The 21460-nt window shown below is 39.7% G+C and overlaps 1 protein-coding gene across 1 annotated transcript in view; it reads right to left on the bottom strand.

The window, feature by feature from the left end:
- The window catches only part of brinp1 (bone morphogenetic protein/retinoic acid inducible neural-specific 1), a 137927-nt gene extending 120522 nt beyond the window's left edge, over positions 1–17405 (bottom strand). The window contains exon 1 of the mRNA XM_058617378.1: positions 17295–17405. The gene's annotated coding sequence lies outside the window, so the exon portion shown is untranslated. The remainder of the gene's footprint in view (positions 1–17294) is intronic.
- Between the last annotated feature and the right edge of the window lie 4055 nt (positions 17406–21460).

Below are 21460 nucleotides of genomic sequence, written 5' to 3'. Positions count from 1 at the left end.
AAGGGGGTGGGAAATGTGGTTAGCTCGTTTCTCCTTGAAGCAGGTTAAAATCTGAACACACACACACACACGCATACTTGAATGATTTACATACGGCTGCCAAATTCAAATGTACTGTAAAATGTCACATACTTTTTCCACTGTGTTGTTGATATACCGATTTTTGTTTGGCCTGCGCTTGCTAATTAAAATCCTGGCTCTTTGTGAAACAAAACAAAACAGCTTAATTTCATTCATTCAATTATTTATCTGAAATCTCAAGGCCAACTGTTTGAGTTGCAGTTCACATCCGTGTCTATCTGACTCATTCAGTATATGTGATGAAGATTGTGAATGAGGGTGCACTGGTCGGACCGCGTTCAGCTTTGTTGTGTACTGAAAATGTTCAATGTCAATAAAGATATTTCTATTTTGAAAATATGTGTTTTATATAATAACTGTTTGCAAATTTTTATTTCGTGTACCTGCTACTTCACTTTGCATAGCCCAGTTTGGGAATCACTATCTTATTTTAATGAAAAAAGTATTAATTGTATTTAATCCTTCTTTTCAAATCCGTTTTGAGTTATGGCACCGCCATATTACACATTAAACAACTTTTAAATATTCAATTCTTGAGTCCAATTTGACATTGGTGTCACTTGCAGCCATATTCCTCCCAGGCCTTCCTGATGTATCTAGTTCACAAAAATGGGATAGAGGATTGTTTACGCCAAATTGCATCAGTGACGTCTTCAGAAAATCTATTCAAATGAGGTAAAATCCTTCAAATTACTCTTATAAAAACACATTTTATATTCTTAAATCTGATAAGTGAAGATTGTCAAGGGCAATTCCTCCAATTTTCTGATTAGATGTTTGCAGTCACAACGGCGCTCTTCATTTAGTATCTCACTTATCCTTTTATTATGATTTCAAGTGTGCGCTTTTATGGAGGATCAAATGTTTAGACTTCCCTGACATTATTAGTATTACAAAAGATGAGAGGAAAAAATAAAGTCGTTGATACATAGCAAAGGCCCCTTGGAACACTTAGCCTCTAATTTAACTGGATTTAACAGTGCATTCAGCTAATAGTCAATTAAACCCTGTGGTGAGGCTTTAGACTACAATCAAGCATGGAAAAAAAAACAACAGGTCAGAAAGGGTTTCAAAATAATAAATGCAGTGAGTTGGTCGTGATTCAAAAATCAAGCTGAAAAAGAAGATTTTTGTAACGTTTCTTCAACAGCATAAAAAAAACAACATAAGGTAGGATTAGGAGTGGCGCTGTGATGTTAAAATACAAGTGGGAAAAAGTCTGTGCTTGTAATGAGGGAAAGTAAAAGTGAAAAGTGTTCCATTGCGAGACAGGCAGTTACGGTGGACGTTGACATTGAGGCCATTTAAGGCCTTTGTGTTGTGTTACATAAAACAGATGAATTTTACTCTGAACTTCCCCACAATAGACTATTGTCTAGAGTATTTGTAAAGCCCTTTGTCCAGAAAGCTGCCGCTAGCCTTTTACCAGGGACGCACAGTTATCTCCCCCCATTCTGGCCTCCCTCCATTGGCCCCCAGTGTGTTACAGAATAGATTTTAAAATCCTTTTATTTGTGTACAAATGTCTCCATGCATGGCCTTGCTCGGCCCTACTTCTCCGACTTGCTGCAGCCATATGTGCCTCTGCGGTCCCTAAGATCAGCTGATCACCTAAATCGCAGGGAAGTTGTGGACTTTGGTCAACTGCTGTTGTTGTTTTTTTAATGTCCTTTAAAAATAAATTGGATTGGATTGGACAATACAGTATGTCATGTTAAATTGTGGCACCATGAGTTTACTAAAATGTGAATCTGGTCACCAAAGCTCTTCATCACAGCAGGAACTACGACAACTCTAGAATAAATGACGGAAAATGCACATTTCCATTGGGTTTTTGTTTGTTTTTTAAAAAACTATAGGCGAGAGAAGACTCTATATTATTATTCATGGTAAAAAAAATATATATATTTGTCAGGATTGTATTTTTTTTTCTCAAAGAAATCAAGTTAGAACACATTTGATCAGAGGATGTTGTGCAATTGATGTTTTTCATTTATTCCCACCACCTCAGTATAGGCCGCAAGAAAACACTTGTGTTCTCAAATTTGTTATCATTGTTATACATGGATAGAATTTTAATGAATGAATGAATTTATTATTATTATCATCATTTAGAAAGCTGGGCACCAGACTCGTTCTTTTTGGTTATTTTGCTGTCTCATTTCTTTCAACACTCCCCTGATGCTTCAGGTTTGTGATCGTACTGCATTGGCTTTGCTCATTAGTGTCCTCCTACATTTTTATTGAGTGGCATCGATCAGCTCAGGCAGAGTAGGACTTGCAATGGATCAAGCTGAGGGTGAATTTCAAGAGCACCCTCTGCTGAAGCACAGCGCTAACTACTTCAAACAGTTTGATGTGCTTGTATAAATACGAGCGACAAACACCTTCAATAATTCTTGAATATTTATCTCCTTGAGTGTCATTACAGATGCACTCTTATTCGTGATGTTTTTTTTTTCTTAAAAAAGGCCATATAGTCAAAGTTTAATGTGTCAGTATAAACAACTTGCTAAAGAGTTTTCTTCATCTCTTCATCTCTTGGCTTTAAGGCATGTGCCTCTGTCCTTTTCCCTCAAAGATTATTCACACATGTTAAGTTGATTGTTTACATATTTGCACGAATTTTTGGCTTCAGCCAAGAGCGTCAGTCGGATGGAAAAGTATGTGAATGAGTCATTTGCATGATGTAAATCCGTATGAATATGATAGTTTGGAAAATCAATGGGAAAACATATGGGTAAGTAACGCATATTTTGTCTTGAAATGACTGCAAACAGCGGTCTGTTATTTACCCATGGCTGACATTTTCCTCATGTACGTGTGCCAAATCCAGCAGCGATGCTACATTCAAAGCTGTTCCTGAGGATTAATTTGACTGGCTGGATAAAACTAACTGTGTAGTTGCACAGATAGCAAACAGCGATGTTGGAGGGTAAACACTGTGTGCGGGCTGAACTCAAAATGATCCCCAGGTAAGATAGTATAATTATATCCTATAGTGAATATTTCTGTGCATGAATTAGTCTTGTGGAAATATGTGTACACTCTCCCACTCTGGTGCTGCTGCATGATTTGCGTTCATCTCTGTAATAATGATATTGATTTTTTTTCCATTTTCAATTTTCTATATATCCCACATATTTACTCATCTTTATTCATGCCGAGGTTGGCAAGGTGGAAGCAAGCAAATCAGACTAACTTATCAACGATGAATATATTATTATGTCATAAGCTGTGAAGGAAAACAGTTTTATATAAAACTTTCAGATGGTAGATTCAAATCTTTTCACCTGGCTTTCAAGGAAGTTGACTAATGTGTTTTTGTTTTGTTTTGAGTGACGTTTTCGTCTTCTTCTTTTTTCTTTGCCACAAACATTTCGAGGACATTGGCTACAACAACAATCTGAGAGATTTCAGGTGTAGCAGCTTGAAAACAGGTGTTTTGTTTTGAAACAGTTTTTAAAAACACACCTTTTCTCTTTGGCCTTCGAGTTGTTGATATGTGCGCCTCGCATCTTCTTTAAATGTGGTCTGAGCTCTGTTTGTGTTTAATGTTTTCTTATGTATTGCGTTATTACTGTACAGCACTTTGGTCGACTGTGTTGTTTAAAATGTGCCTCATAAATAAATTGGATTGGATGGGATTGGATTGGATATTACCACTAGGGGACAATGCAGAGGTAAATGTGCTATTCCTTTACATAAGTTGGTCTAAGGGGTCTAACTTTCTTTATTTTAATAGAAGCCAACACTATCAAATAACTTTAACTTGTGGGGGGAAAAGAATATCCTTTGTGCAGCAGGGATACAGTAAAATTCAATCCTTTGAATGTATTTTTCATCATTTCATTCACTTGCCTACGCCAGTATTTCCCCTGGTCAATCCAGCAGGTTTACTTCCCACGAGCATCTCAGGTTATACTACAAATCTCATTATCTGCAGCAGAGCCGTCTATCATGAAATCAAGATAATGTCATTACGGTTATTAAATGGACACATGTCTCAGATTGGGATAAAATATTGAAGGATTGGGTTGGCAAGTCTTCCCCCGGTCCAAAAAGTCTGACGTGTTCACAGAGACAAATTAGGTTCATTTCGTAGAGTTCTGTCATCACCATCACCCTCCCACACAGCGAGATGTCTGTCCAGGTGGCAGAATTGTGCTTTAGCTACAGCTTCAAAAATTATTTTGGACCTGGTCCTCATTTTCTACATTAAGTAGTAGAAGTGAGAAGAGATTGACAGTATAATTGTTATCTTATTTTTAAAATAACACAAACCTATCGCACGGCCCATTGTCTGTAGACACCGAACATTGCCCGCCTAAAATCATTTGCAGCTCTCCTCAAGTACACAGTGCACTAGTAAATGTCCACCCCCGCACCCTGACTTTAGTGGCAGTAACAATCGATTTATATGATCCATTCTGCTCATATGCCTCGCTGCAGAACCAGTCTTCATCATCTGGAGGTACACATTCTAGGTTTGTGCTTGACAGAGAAAACCCGGGGACCTCCGGAGAAATTACTGCGGCATTGCACCATAACTACCACCCCCTATTTGAAGTGAGAAGATTATTATGTGATTTACGACACAACACGATTGTTGTTGCATTACTTAAAAAATACACGTTACGTCACGGAGAGACGGATCCATTTGCATCATCTCGTCTTCGACTGTAGCTGCAAATCCTCGCTCGGTCGTACAAAAATGAATTGGTGTGTTTGCTCCTCCTTTCCCACTGCTGTCCTCCATATCTGTAGCACATAATATGCATCTGATAGCCACCAACAAAAAAAGGTTGCAGTCGGCCGTCTCATTTGCCAACTGTCCTGTTCGCGGAGATTCTCAGCTCTTAATTTAACATTTCGCAGTGTATCATCACGCAAGGAATGCAAAACACTGTGATAATCACACCACCGTAAAGAAACTGAGGGTCAAAAATCTGGGGCAAAAACACAGACAGTATACAAAATATCTTCATTGATCCTGCATTTGCAAGGACCTTTCCCCTCCCTAATTATTAATTCTCTAATCTGTAATATCTTGATCTATCTGTGAGTTTTTTGACTGTGGCAATTTGTCCGTTTACCTGCTGGAGGGACAATTTCCATCTGGACGCTTACTAAAGCATCGACAAACAGTTCCAAGCGCAGAACAGAAGAAGTGCCGTGGCATCTGGCACAAAAACTGTGGACCATGTGCTCTATACTCATGCCATCTCCACTGAGGACAGCCTGCCGAACATTATGGACGACCAGCATGAATCCCCGCCATCCTGCTAGGACTTCCAGAACACCGGCGGTTGTACTGGGGTTTGACAAGACCACACTGCACTAAGTCTGTCCTGTTCAGGGTGGAGAAGATGTCTTGTGACATAAAAAAAAATATATTATAAATCATACTGTGTATATGCAGATAGTCTATATGTGTATATTTAAGTTTACTTAAAGAAAAAACATCTGAATCTGTCTCCACTTTCACCAGAACACAAAGCAACATTATCTGGCAAAATACTTCACTTGCCAATCAGATACAGAATGTGGAGCATGCATTCTTGTTAGCACAGTAGCTTGAACAATCTATTTCTGCTGCTTACCTTGCAATCCCTGAATCAAGAGATAAAAAAGATTACCGCCAGAGTAATTTCTCACAGCAGTACAATCATCTCCACGACATTCCTTCCCCAAAATAATATAAATGCAGTATTTTGGTGCCTGCTAAGGCTTCAAACTCTTTCATTTCTCAATCTTGACTTCTGGGATCGCATTTAATTGACTCATCAGTAACTGAAGCTGCGCATCGCCACCAACAGAGTCCCTTTAATTTCCAAAAGCCCCGAAAACCCATTTTCTTAATCATCTCAATCTTCTTACTAAGAGTAATGAATCCCTGATGAATGCAGTTTTATGCCAAAGTTTCAACAGTTAGGATTATTTCATAAAAGACATTTCTCTGTGAGTATTTCTTTTTCCACATCTATGTTCTACTAACTCGTTTGAAAATGGCAGGCAGCTGTTACCGCTTTATCTTCCACATGAGAGTCGCGGGGCACGTTGGTGCCAATCCCAGCTGACATAAAGGGTGAAAGGCAGGGGGACACCCTGGACAGGTTGCCAGTCCATCACAGGGCCACACGGAATCAAAAAACCATCCACTCTTACACTCACAACTATGTCATGTCAATTTCACGTTTTTGGACTGTGGGAGGAAAGTGGAAACCCAACAGGGTCAGAACCGGGGTCTTCTATGGAATTAGATTTCTTTTCAAACAACACTTTTTTAATAAGTAAATAAAATATTGATTAAATCATTCAAATATATTGGATTATTGTAGTTTTTTTGTTTGCTGTCCGCCGGGAACTCGTTCCCCAAGTATCTAACGTTTATAATCTGACAAACGTTAGATACGTACAATTCTAGGTTCCAGACGAAACAGCGACTCCAAGCCTGTGACTACTTCCGGTCCGTTGAAAAGTGTCGTTTGATTTGTGAAAAGTCTTGTTTAAAAATATTGACACGGATGACATTTGCGAGCAAATACCAACTCAATCTGAAAAAAACAAAAACACTCCCAAACAGTGATGGGGAAAGGGCTGAGTTATGTGTTGTTAATCTAAGAAGTGAAATTTGTTGATGGTTGTATGGCCATTCTTTACACTCCGCACAGTGATGCCAAGTGTATAACAATGGCTGTTGCTTTAACACCGATTCCTAATTAAGTGACTAAGTACAACCCTTTTGCACAATTTGCCTGGGACCACAGACTTCCATTGTATAGTGGATTTGGACACAATCTAAATGGTAATGCTTTGTGCATTTTAAACGATGAATTTAGATTGTCCTAAACAGAGACCTTGCCGTGTTATTAGAGGAACCAGAATGTGCATTAAGAGGTGCTGTGGCACTACTTGAGCTACTTTCAATGTACAAAAAAAAACAACTTGTAAAACTAACAGCTATATCAACAATACACTCCTCAAATACAGCCTGTGGCTGTATTTTAACACAAACGTCCTCCACTTCAGCATATGAGAATATTTGAAACACCTACTGACACAATATTACCCTGATATCGAGATACTATTTTCATTGTGTTGCATGATCCCATTTAATAACAAACTGACTTGTTTGTTTGTTTGTTGTCCATCAAACCTGGTAATTGCAGCGTAAAGCGTAGCAGCAGTATCTGCATTTCACTGCACACAATAGATCCAGCACAATATGGAACAATATTAATTCATTTACTGCTCAATTAAAATGCATGTTTGTTTTTTTGTTCTTGCATTTGCAACCTACACACACACACACACACAGACACGCCTGTCCGGGGGGGGGGGGGGGGGAGTGAATACATAAAAGGCAAAAGAAAATGCAAATAGTCTGTGTGTCAGACAGTGGAGAGCAAACGTGTCCTGCAGACTCTGCTTCATGAAAGTGGAAATGACATATTTGTGACTAAAACTGTGGAGTTTTGTGAAAATATTCATGCTTTGCGGGGGGAAAATGTGTCTTCTTTTTTTTTTTTCATTGTATGGTGCATTTGTGTTTTGGGCGATGCCTGAATATGACAGATAAATCGAAACATCTGGTTGCAGGCAGCAGGAAAGAATGGAAAATGGCAATGGTGAAAAGCTTTGGCTATTCAGTTAAGTGTTCCCTTCAACATGCAGGAGAACTTGGATCTTTTCAAGCCCGGCACAGTAATGTATTTTCAAGAGCAGCATCCGTCATAAGCTGTATACGTCTCTGCAACTGTGGGCCAGTAAGCAGCATCACTGCACTGCAGCTTGATCCACGGTCATTCCATGCCTCGTTCTAATCCCTGTTCCCCACATCACCCTCACCCCCTCCACTACACCTGTCCCTCCAGTCATATATGATCCTGGTTAATGGTGACTTAACCAAGGCCAGAAGTTGAATGCATTGCTCTAAGGGTCCTGTTAGTTTGGTCAGTCAGGAATTGGCCTCATGTATTATTATGGTGCTTCAAAAAATAAAGCAATCGTGCATTATACATGGGCAAGATTTCTTTTTATTTAAAAGGCAATGTGTCACGTGGATCCACTGACATTTCATTATCGCTTTGAGAAATATCACAGTCACGAAAAAACACTGGATCTTGACAGAATAACATAGCTCTGTGTATTTTTATATTTCAGATATTTAATACATTCCCCCTGTGATTAGATTTAAGACCACATTGCTATTCTACATAATTGTCAGGCATACCCTTTAGATAATAATGAATGACCTTTAGCACACTGACAAGCCTTACTTCCTGGATAATCTAACCCATCACCATTAAAATCATTTACTAGGTGGGAGGCTGATAGACCTTACCTAACTTTGATGATACCACAAGGGCAGCAGCAATTTGCAGATACAAATCAGAAAATGATTTTTGCTTTACCAATCATCCCTGGGTATTTGCAAGTGCCTGCGGGGAATGCGGGGGGAAAATATGATTATATGCCGTTTTCTGCACTTCAGTCAGTTTTTAATTGAGGGGAAACTGGCATTTAATTAACAATTGACCAAAAGGAAATGAGTTTTATTGATTCGTTTGCCGAGGAACAACATTTATCTATGCATGTGCAGCTCAGTAGTTCAGTCCTTAGAGGGATCAGACAGAGACGGAGTTGTTTATCAGCAAATATTGTAGCAAACACTTTGGTGAGCGTTCAGTATGCAGACACGTGCCCTCGCCGAAGTAAATGAGTGGCCTGAATAATGGGCGAGATTACAACAAATTCATTAATGTCTTGAAATCTAACTGTGTCGGGTAAAATTCAAGTCATGCTCTCACCGAGAATGATTAGGGAGCTAATATTGAAATTGGAGTGCTGTTGATAAGTTATGTGTTCCTTGCAATGACTGCGGAAATTCATGTAGTGGCTTAAAGGTTAGATAAGCAATCTTGTGGCTGGAGGTTGCTGTTTCAACCCCGACTTCTTCCGAGACACAGCAATGATAGGATATGATAATGCATTGTGATGCTAAGGATGTCTGTTTGTTTGCATTTTAAGTGGGACTGGGAGGCAACTAGAGAGAGCCTTTAAAAGAGTTTAAATTGTTTCTTTGCTGTCCAGATACTGGATTTTACAATATATACAGTATATATATGACTGTAGTGTGAATGTGACAGTTGTTTTTGGGTTACCTTTTGAATTACGTTTGTTGTTACGTTGAGTTAGTTTGTTAGTTTGTTAAAACCTTATTTCTTGGTCCTGAAAAGTAGCTGCAGAGTGAGCGCTCCTCGCTCTCTACAACATCCAGCCATCGTGTCTTGTTTGCTGAAGATACAGGCAGCTGTGAACCCAGAGTTGAGAGTGAGTGACATGGAGACCTTGACGCCAGGTTACGCTAAGATCATCTCCAGCCTTCTACTTCGAATTTATGAATCTACAACTCACAGAGCTCTCATATGAGATAGCTTCTGACTTGTGTTTGATGAGTAGTGTCAGCACAATATATCCAGTGCACTATTTGTGTAGTATGTGTAGTAACAAATAATATGTGAATGTTGCCGTCACACTCGTGTCAAACCCTGTTCAAAAGCCTGGCAGTTCAATAGAGCACTGCATATTCTGTGAGAATCGGTATCGAAGGAGACCCATATCTGATTTAATTCATTATTATTATTATTTTAAATGCATTTTTTACATATTGCAAGTTCCCATTGCCTGCAAAGTAAGTGCACTGTGTCATCAAAGGTGAGCACAAACCGGCAACATCTACCAAACAACTGCCACAGAGTGAACACAGACGACAAAGCTAAAGCACGCGAGCGTAGGTTAAAAAGCTGAATCTCCAACTGTGCTTCAACTTCTACGGTAAACAAACATACTTTTGATTGCCGCATTTCGACAAACACATGCGCACACATGCTCACACAACTACTTGTTAGAAGGCTGCTGGTGGGTGGCACGGCTGGTTCATTCCAGATCTCCTCACAAGCAGAACCGTGTGGGTGGAGGAGCATGTCTGGAGTATGAAAGCAGAGCCAAGGTTGCAGCTCATAACGCTCAGCATACACATGCACCTGCACACATGCACCTTCACCCTCCCGGGTACGAAAACTGCCCCTCACGTATGCACAAATTAGCTCAAGCACACACCTGACCTTGTTCATGTCTGTGTGCTGGCAGCATGCCTGCCCTGAACAAGTGGGCAAGAGCGTTTTTGCCAGCACCGTCCAGCCCCGGGTCTGATCATTACAGTCAAAATTAACTTACCGTGCCATGGCCCCACACCTCCTGTTTATCCCACTTTAATTTATTTTACCCCCCCTCTCCTTTGCTGCTCTGTCTAGTGCTTTGAGCTACACTGGAGTAAAAGGGTCATGGACCAGAATATAGCTGAAGTGATAATAAACCTCTCTCTGTGCTTTCTCTCGCTTTATTACTTTTGCCGCATTTCATGAGATTAATATGTTGTCTGTTGCACAGGATTAAGAAGAATCACCCAGAGGAGGGGGAGAGAGAGAGAGAGAGCAAATACAGCACATTAAAGGTAAGTAAAAAACGACTGATCTCTCGTCTCTTCCTTGATGGGTCTTGAGCTTGTGGTGACTGCTGATTAGACTGACAGAGAAATTCTGACTTGGTTTCAAAGCAGTCTGTGTGTGCAGGGTGTCTGTGTGTGTGCATGTGTGCGTATGCTTGTCTTTTATGTATGCGTTTGTGTGTGTGTGTGTGTGTGTGTGTTTGCATAAATGAGCAGTCCAGTCATTCATCAAGGTTTCATTTCTCAGCTTCATGAATAAAGTGTATGCATTTATTTGATGTCTGGCAGTATGGGACTGCAGTGCAGCAAAGGCGATCTTTATTCATTGTAAATTAAAATTAATCAATTAAAATGAATCGATTCACTGCACCAAATGCCATGTTTGTGTTTGTTAAAGTGTGTATCGCACGAATATGGAAATGATCCCGAATGTGTCTGTACACTTATTAATAAAGCAGGATGTCTGTTGCCAAAAAGTGTAATCTTCCTCACTCATACTCATGTTAGGGTAATGGGCCTGTGAAACTGCTACAATTACTTATTTCAAATGGCTTTTAAGTGAAGAAAATAAACGGGTTTCACGGAAGCGGAATAACAGTCGAGTGTGAACAGTAAATGAAGAATAGAGCTGGCAGTAGATGGAGACAAAGCAAATCATGGGCGCATAAAACTTGGATACGGAGCTCAAGCGTAGATTAATAACGCTCGATTCACATCATTCATTGAGGAGAATATGGTCAGATAAAATCTCACTGGTCAGTGTTAAAAGTGGCACCTGCAACAGCCTTGCTACCTGTCCAGTTATGTCTTGTCCATTATCAACTGAGATAAGGTTGCAGCTCTATTCACAAACCCTCACAGGATAAAGGAGGTAGAAAAGATAATGGATGAATGCATGGATTTAAACCTATATACCAATATAGCCACTTTATTTCACTAACCACTAATAGCACTGCATTCACACATGGCTTAAATAAACACTGGAAGGAGAACTCTCTATTTATTTCTCATAGCTGTCACGAATAAGAAGAGATGGAATTTGAAAGCATTGAAATATGCAGTTCCTGTATGTCCTCGGTGAAGAACAACATCACAACCCTGGAAACTAAAAACACAGAAAGACAAGACAGCGTCGCTGTAATATTGGGATAAAGAAACGACAGACGATGACAGCCCTCAGCTGTCTGAAGCTCTGTTTTCCAACGTTGTCGGTTTTGGAACCAGGCAAAAGGGAGTTCAAGGATGTCTGACAGATGGACAGAAGAGATGCAGGGCCGGCCCCTAGCAGTCATAATTAAGTTGCATAATTGCACGGATAATGATTCAGATGCCTTCAAGTCAAAATACGTCTTGACATGCAGCGTGGAAGACTTTGTCATCTGCCTGCCTTATGTCATTTTACAAAGAAGAACAAACAGTTTTTTTTTTTCAGTGGTGCCTGTGATGAATGTATCAAGATTTTACAAAAGAAGAGTGAGGTTTCAATGATAGGCTGGCTGGGTGATACAGTTCCCACGGTGACCATAGCAGCTTTTCACCAGAGAAATCCATCCACAACACCCCGTAACTCAAGGACAGTATTAAGGACCATGGACTACTGTAAAACAAATACAGCCTCCTAAAACCTAAAACTTATGGAGAGCAGTGGAAGAGTGTTAAAGCCCTTTTACAGATAATTGCCTCACAAAACGACAAAACAAGCATAGCGGTTAGTGCCGTGGCCACTAAAAAGGGGAGCGCCCTATCAACATGAACAAATCATGGTTTCGCATTTATGGAATCTGTCAAATACAGATGCAGAATCGAGAAATATGGATTTGCTCACTTTATTTGCATTACTTACTAATGCATGTGCAGTGGCGGTTGCTGGTCTTTGAAACAGGGAAGGCTCATTTCAGGCCCAGTCATTTACACATAAATTCTTACATGAACTCTAAAAACTAACAACTAGAACAAGAAAACGCAATAATTATGTAACACTGAAATGTTGTTAAAATTGTTTTTATTTACAGTGTACATGGTCTATATTGGTGAGCAAATAACACACAACGACCAGCTGTTTGTCTACAGACGTCCCTCGCAAAATCCACGCAGGGCTGAGGCAGAAAAAGCTCCACTGTCGTTTGGGTTTCTGAAACGCTGGTGTCGTGGAAGCTCAGCTTCCCTGGAAGTGACATTTTGGCACATTTGTCCAATCAGCGTCAAGCTCACCGCAGTGGAAAAACCCATAGCCATCCCATGGAGAACACTTGAAGCTGAGCTTCAGGTGGTTTTAATGCAGAGGCTGCTACGGGAATACAAAAATCACGTAAGACGATCCGTCATCCATGATAAACAGGATGACGAACTAGTGACACGTTCGAATCGCGTTCAAGCGCACATTTAGCATTGAAATGTAAACACAACACAGAACATATTTAAGAGGAAGTTGAGCTTCCCTTGCTGTCTTCGAGCAATGATACAATGGATGCACCGATGACCTGTGTGCAGTGACTTTATTAACACCCCAGTAGATGCCAAGGCAGGTGCAAGAGGTCAAGGCCAGAGAAGCAATAAATCATTATTTGGAGAAACTGAACACAGGAGATTATTATTGATAACATTCAAGAGGAAATGTATGTGGTGAGACTGATGTGGAGGGGTCATTAGCCTACTCACTGCATCCAACCCAGAGGCTGCAGAATAACTGTGAATCCATCAAAGCCAAACACTCTATCAAAGCAACCTGACAGTGAACTCTTCAAATCTGCATATGATGCTGTTTTTATAGTATTATCATTCCAGAGGATGATGCTGAGCATCCCATGGCTGCAAAAACTGGCAGGTTTTTTTTTTCCCAGTGTTTTCTACTGTGCACCCCAGGCCATACCAACTGCTCTCTCAGTTTCTGCCCTTATCTTTGTGACAGAGGTAGCAGCTGAAACATGCAAGAACTCTTGAAAGCATTTTGGCTGCGAGCACTGCATCACATGTGGCTTAAAACACGGGGGCCATCTCATTCAGCATGCCTTCAAACACACACTTGAACACAAGTCAAAAGATGAATAGGCATTTTGATGAAGATACAATGCCCAGCAAAACAGCTCTAAGCTTTGCTGATCTACAGAGTAGGAACAGATCCAACGCGCGTGTGTGTGTGTGTGTGTGTGTCTATATAAAATAAGAAAATACATACAATATTCATTCATTGTTTTGATGTTTGTTTTTGTATAGGGTGTTTGTTGTTCATGGAGTTATACCATGTCTCACTGTGGGCATGAAATCATGTGTGTTCTAAAAAGTGACACTGATTGCTCTACAATTTGTTACTGTCTTTTAAAAAAAATAATAATAATAATTCCTTGAACATAAATCTTTAGTCAGTGTTATCATCATGTCACTTGAACTTTTATTTAAATATTGCAAAGCCAGCCTATCAATTCATGTGACGTGTGAGTGCAATACAATGTTACACTGCTTTTGTCTGAGGCAACACACACTTCAACAGTCAAATCTCTCAGCATCCTGTAACTTGTGCAGTGTTTGAAACATGACATATGCAGTGAACTGTGGCTATTCCTTCATGAAAATGTCCTAACAAGCACTGAATCTGACATCAGTGACAATGGTCATACATCCTCCGTCTCGGTAAAGACACAGAAAGAAAGCCAGAGACTCCCCAGAGGATACAAATGCTGCCTCTGCTTCAGAGTGAGCATGCATCAGGATGAAAAATGAATCAAATACCTCAGTCTCTCATTTTGACACTCTTTCAAGCCATTATATATGTGTTTTTGCCATGTACTGAGGTAGACAGTCACCATTAAAGGAGACGCCGTTAGAAGGTCTGTGCCTTTCTGAGTGTCTGTCTAGTACTTATCCTATTTATTATTAAGATTTGTGTTATCATTTCAATTTAGGAGCCTTATCCCACGAATTGGAACTCTTGAATGGCCACCACTGTAACATAACAGTGGATAGAGTGACTGGTTTATAAAGCAAAAGTATATATAAAAAAAAAAAAAAGCATATCTGGCATGATGTTCAACAGTCCTCAGTATTATTTCTAGCTATAGAACAAGCACATTTCATTATCTTGAAAACTGGTATCTGCTTACATTGTATAACTTTCATTTTCAGCGTTTAAATGGTCCGTATTTATATAGCACTTTTTCAAAGCTGCTTTACACTACAGTTTGTGCTACTCACCCACTCATACAGCAAATCTTTGTGCAGCACATTGTTCCATCACTGATCTTTCATGCCCATTCACACACTGCCGGCACAGCTGTCAGGAGCAACATGGGGTTAAGTGTCTTGCCCAAGGACACATCAGCATGTAGATTAGCGGAGCCGGGAACCGAACCCACAACCTTCAAGCTGAAAGACCACTTAGTTACCATCGTGTTTACACTGCTGCTAAATTTAAAATCCACATGATCATTCATATAAAAGTGCCAGTAACTCATAAGTTGCACCAAAAAACCTGCTAATTAAGATCTACAATGATTATTAGACCATTTACAATTACCCACTGTTGTTTTTATTTCCCTGATCCAAATATAATCTTTGTTTTAGGTAGCGTAGCGACGATAAAGCCTAAATGAAGACACCGCTATGAGGCTGAGTTGGTCCTGAACTGTGGCGCGTGCGTAAAACTCGCGTAAATCATCTTGAAGTCAATTCAAGTTTAATGCAAACTTTTGTTTGCATTGAAAAGCTAAAGCCTTTCGAAAAGCCTTTAGAAAAATTATCACTGAAAAACTGTATCAGATGAAAATGAATAACATGATGTGAATAAACTAAGATGTATAATTAATATTAATAGTTTAAAGTGCCGGTCAACATATAAAAACAGAGCCAAACTCACTCTCATTGTCTAAAACAACCTTGAACGTGAACAGGTGAATTTATCAATGAAGCCACCCCCCCATTGACATGTTTAACACAAGCTTCTTCTTTTCTTTTTCTTTTTTACCTTTAAACATTTTTATTTAACCTTGTTGCTTTAACATTATTATGTCAAGTCCAAACCTAGCTAGTGATGCTGGCAGATGGTTTTCAGAATACCATAGATTGCATTAGCTAACCACGGGATGCCAAAGTTCAATGTGTTCAATTACACAACTTAAGAGACGTATCAACCTCCTTTCACTTGCAGTTGAATTCGAAGCAAGTTTGCCCACACACCTCCTTCAGGACTTTCTGAGAATGCAAACAGTGGGAAATGGACTGAAACATCAGTGAGTGCTGACATGGGGTTATACTAATGATGCAATGCCTGAGGCATATAGACAGGTCTGCTGTAGGGGGCTAGGCCTGAACCCCAGGCTGCTGATGCCGACTGCTGACAGATATTGACTTCTGAGACGAGGCCTTGTGTGGCCATGTTGGTGATTACCATGTACCGCTTGTTGACATGTAGAGAGTGTCAGGCATATGCAGACGTTCGATGACTCACACCGTGACACACTGAAGAAGCCTTACAGACTAAACACCCCTTGGTTAGAAATCGGTCTCTTTAGTCGATTTTATTTTTGCCCCCCCCCCCCGTCTACATGCTACGTCTGTATTATACATTCTCATTTTCTTTCGAGCTGGCGTTTGCACTCCATCTCGTTTCCTCTCAAGTCCCTTTTATGCAAAGCTTCGTCCCCAAAGTGCCTCCTTTATTTGCTCCTACTTTTCTTGATTACCCAATTATCCAAGTCAACTACCGCTTGATTTGAATCACTTAATCTGTAATGCCTAGCTTTTCACTCATCCATCACATGTATAGCAGGTCAATTTTGATGGCGATTGCAGTTCCATAATGTACGTTAGTTCTTCTGTACTATGAGCCATTATACCTAAAAATGTGTTCATGAACAGGTAATTATTTTATTGTATATTCAGTACATGTTTTTGCAAATGGGTCTTATGTAATTGAAGCTTCCATTCCCGATGCACTTTACAATTCGCCTCTGATACACCCATCACGAAAACACACCCAGGGCAGCTGTCATTCAAGGAGCTTACCTTACCTTACCTAACAATTTGGTTCAATTAATCACTCATACTCTGACACATGAAGAGACGGCTTACCCTCTGCTGAGCCAGGTAGTTGTTTTTTTAAATCAAAGAAAGCAAAGAAACATGAACTGAACATACACATATCAACCACTGATTGCTGTCAAACACTCAGTCTTTGTGCTGACCAAGACAAACATATAGCTGCGACCATGAAAAGGCCTAAGCCCGGATCAGCAAGCATTTCAGGCCGAGGTTCATAAGTTGTTGTAACAGTTTGACAATCTAAAGCCAGGATGCCAGTGAGAGACACATCTGACAAATCAGTGAAGTTAACGGCAGACACAAATCCCCTCGAGGGACTCCTAAACTTGGACCATAAATTTCATGAGCCCAGCATTTCATCCAGCCAACATCTATACTCGCAAATATTCAATACACTGCATTTCTCAGCAATGCACAAAAATATGCAGAGAATATTATAGTTCCCACATTTCAAGGTTATATTGCAACAAATACCAGGCGATATTATTACTATATATCCGCAAAGCATTTCACTCTCTCCACTCCCTAGTTTCACGCTCAGTCTCTCACAGCTGCTCCACAAGGAGGTGCATATATTGCCCATAACAATCAATTTTCTTTTAATCAACCAGAGCCCAAACCAACAAAGCTACATATCAAGCTTAAGATGTGTTTGTTTTTGTCTTACCTGAATGATCAAGTGTGCTCAACTTTCCAGGAAGTTAGTCAATTGTAGGTGAGCTCAGATGGAGCATCGTGGCACATCCTCACCCACAGCAGCAGCAGCAGCAGCAGCAGCAGTGGCCTGAAACACAGGCAAATGGACTAAATGAGAATGAATAATTGGCACATATTCATTTACAGACATGTATGTGTTTGTACTACAACAACCATGAAACAGGTGCTGCTGGAATCGGCACCACTTACTGTTTGTTGTCACATCAGTGAGTCTGTTGTCAGTAGAGAAGATTTATCCATGAATCCACTTTAAAACATACACAAATCATATTTGCTACTTTAAATCTTTTGCCACAAACATAATTTCAAGACTTTTTGGACATTTGTTGTCTTAAAATCAACAAATAAAGTACAAATTGGCCGAGTTCAACAAAACATGGCACACACACAAGACTAGCCACGGTGAGCTTCCTGTTTTCATGCCCTAAGCATGATGGGAAATGTAGGCTGAAACCAAAATGTGCATTTTCCTGATCAACAAAGGAATTATACTACTAATACTACTACTAATAATAATAATAATGCATTTCTTTCTTTGCATTGTATACAATTAAAGCATTTCACTTCATACCAAGTGAAGGAGGAGCAAAAACAATAACATGTTATCTCTGACTTTGACCCAAAACGTGTAACAAATCAGTAACCATTAGCCATATACGGTGCTTAACAACTTTATTAGACCACATGTCATAAAAACACATGAATAGCTTAGAAACATTGAACCACTGAAACACCAATTAATCAATAAATAATTATGTGCTTTACTAATTTCTCTGGGTTGTTTTTTTGTAAAACAGTACATTCTAAAATTCATGGATAATAATAATAATCATATTTTAGAGCTTCTACATACTGGTGTATTACAGAAACATAAAAAATGACTTAATAATTCAATACCAATGCTGTTAATTAATTTATTAGACTGCTTTGGTTAGCAGTCTAATAAATTTGTTAAGCGCTGTATATTTTATTTAAAGTAACTGCATTGTATTGTATTTTATCTTTCACTCCACAAATACTTTGGCTACAGTATGAAAGCTGGAGGTCCTCCAGCTGTGCAGCTGCTCTTTATTTAATTCCAAAGGTGAAGTGAGAACATGTGATAATGACTTCTTGCCCATATAGAGTAGCCTTGGGGCCTTTCAGCAATGATGCTTCCTTGACACTGACACCACTGGAATTTAAATAGCTTTGAGTATTTCCAAAGAGACTGCTTTAATGTCAGTGATATTGTCTTTCTTCTCAGTTTAGCCGCAAGGATTCATAACTCCAAGGGATTCATGACTCCAACCGCACTCCAACTGAATATTAGTTTCACTGTCAACTCGTATATAGCATTTAATAATATTTTTTGATGATATGTTGATGAAACTTAGTTAGTCAACAAGATGTTTATGGTCGGTTGGTGCCCCGGGAACATTTTTCAGCGTATTATTGAATGTGACAAGATTAAAGTAATTGTTCTTCCTGCTGCAATTTAGAACAACAATGTATCACTGTAATGCACCAATGGAAATATACACAACGTCACTTTTTTTCTAGAAAGGATGAGATTGATTATTCATTACTACAACAAATTGCAGTAGCTTTAAATTCTTTTAATTGTCTTCACAGTTTGGTCTGCCCAACAATAGACAGATAATATAAGTTTATTGTGGCACAAACCTGCATAGAATCGCTCGCTTCCAAAATCTACCCAGTGATAACAGGCTAGAGGATTCATGCAATTTTCCAGAATGACACAACAAGCTTCACAACTCATCCAGCAAAGCCCTCTGAGGAATCAGTCTATGATCTGAGCTCCAGCTGCAACACCAGGATGTGGAAACGACGAGTGAACTTACTTTGCTAATGTTACGGAAACAAATGAAAAAGGGTACACCGTACATTACTAACGACAATAGAACTGCAACGGTTTAATTAAAAGTTCAGTTGTAAGAACAGTGAAAGAATCAGTGCAAGATAGAAAAAAAATTACAGGCTATATAGTCAGAGGTGTGTTAAGGTCAGCTGTGGCAGAGATTCAATTACTCGGCAAGAAAACCTATAAAGTGGAACCGATGTACAGTTTGTGACAGTGTGCACTACTGCTCACTGCCGAGTGGCATGATCTTACTTGAGTGGTGCAACTGCTCCAAAGTTACCCAAAAAAAACCCACCTCAGTTTGTCTTTGCAGCTTCCACTTCAGAGAGAATTTTGTGTCTAGCATCTCAGCTCAGCTCAGGGAGAACAGTCAATGTCAACACTTTATTTAAAATAGACAGACAGACAGATAGATAGATACTATATTTTCCTCAAAGTGGGAACATCATATACAGAATCGACACCATGTTCTATTGAAGAAGACCTGAAACTACAGGTTGCAGCCATCAACGCCTCAGGAAAATGTTTACTAAGGTCATGTCAGTGAGAAGTAGGCACATTTTTTCCTTGGGCTGCTATTCAAACTGACTTCTTTTTGCAACCAGCGGAGTCGCCCCCTGGTGGGTGTTGTGTATATTCAACCGAAAACTATCCATTTTTGTGTTAACTTTTCTGCACAGCAATTGCAAAAATGGAAAATGGCAAATTACGGGCAGCATCAAACTCATGAGCTTTCTCATCGTATAATTTCTCTGCATGCGACTCCTGATCTGGAGCAATGTCAAGTTTCACTGGTGTGCCCAGATTTTATCACTTACCACTTGCTTTTTGGACAATACACAACAGTGCAGATTAGCAGAGTTGGGGGAAAAAATTCCAATTAATCAGGAGTTTAGTGGGAAAGACTTTCAGTTTAATCTCCCAAAGGAGGAGGCTTCATGTACCTCATTGAAGCATGTCAGAGTTCAGGGTTTTAAGGGATTGTGGCACAGGCTTACCGCGTCTGGACAGGGACAGTTATTGAGTGCACTCGTCCTTGGGGTCGGACAAGGGCTTACGTGCAAGTGATGAGAGCGACAATGGCAGTTGTCCCCGATTGTGTCCTGTATAGTGTTTGCTTTCGCACAGGAAATGAAAGAAAACAAAGTGAGGGAATTAAGAGTAAGGAAAATCAGATTCCACTAACGCTAAAACAATTAGCAGTCATCGGATTCAGTTAGTGTTAAATGGGATTAGTCGGCCAATCAGATAGCCAGTGGACAGAGAATGAGTGGACATAAATTGGGATGAATTAATTAATCATCTAACACGTTTGTTCAAGATAAAATGCCAGAGGCCCCCAGGTCTCAGTTATCCTCAGGTGTAAGGACATTCTACTTTTCTCTGTTTTACACTGTAGAAGATATACGATCTTTTTCTTTTCTTTTCTTTTGAATATAAGATCAATCACAATGAGTTGCCTGAGCAGATGGAAACATTTTGATAATGTTTCCTTTTGTTGAAGTTTAACACTTAATTATAGTGTCTAATTATTCTGTTCATGTTAAGTTTCAAGTCATGCCCACCTCCTTGGGTACTGGAGATACTTACTCAGGTGTTTTGAAATTCAATGGGCCCTGCCAGAAAAAGTGGCTTGTCCCTAACTCACTGCCCTTGGAGTGAGTTCTTTGGTGCACATGCGAAATTAAGTATTTCAAGGACTTGATCATCCACAAGACTGATCGATGGTTGCCTTGCTCCCCATAAGCAACTGCTCAGTGGCGCTCCTGGTTGTGTTGATTAAGATACAACGTTCACGCATAATTTTGTCCTCATATGCCTCCAGTCTTCACTGAATTATCTGCTTTCACCCCGTGGCTGTGAAGGACACAGTTCTGAATATTTGTTACTCATGTTATCAGAATTCCGCTTGAGTCCGTCCATCAGGTTAATTAATTCCGGGGCGATGAAATGGGCCCCCTCCATATGTTCACTTGTAGCAGCAAACAAAACCAAATATGGTTCAAATTACTCTGGACACATTCCCGTCTGTTGCTCGATGTAGCAAATCAAAGTGAGACATTAGACACAGTCAGGTGCACAGATAAAGAAAACAGCCCCTTTGCACTCGTACTTTTATTTTTTACTGATGATAGAAACTTGTTTGACATTTATATTCAGGGGATGTCCATGCTGTAATATAGACCTTGACATATATTGATACACGTTTACCATATTTTTTATAGTAGCCTGTAAAAAGGTCTGTTTCCAGA

This window comes from Solea solea, chromosome 19, assembly GCF_958295425.1.
Source record: "Solea solea chromosome 19, fSolSol10.1, whole genome shotgun sequence".
In the NCBI taxonomy this organism is placed as follows: domain Eukaryota; kingdom Metazoa; phylum Chordata; class Actinopteri; order Pleuronectiformes; family Soleidae; genus Solea; species Solea solea.
Note: the sequence above shows the minus strand (reverse complement) of the source record. Positions and strands in the feature narration are given on the sequence as shown.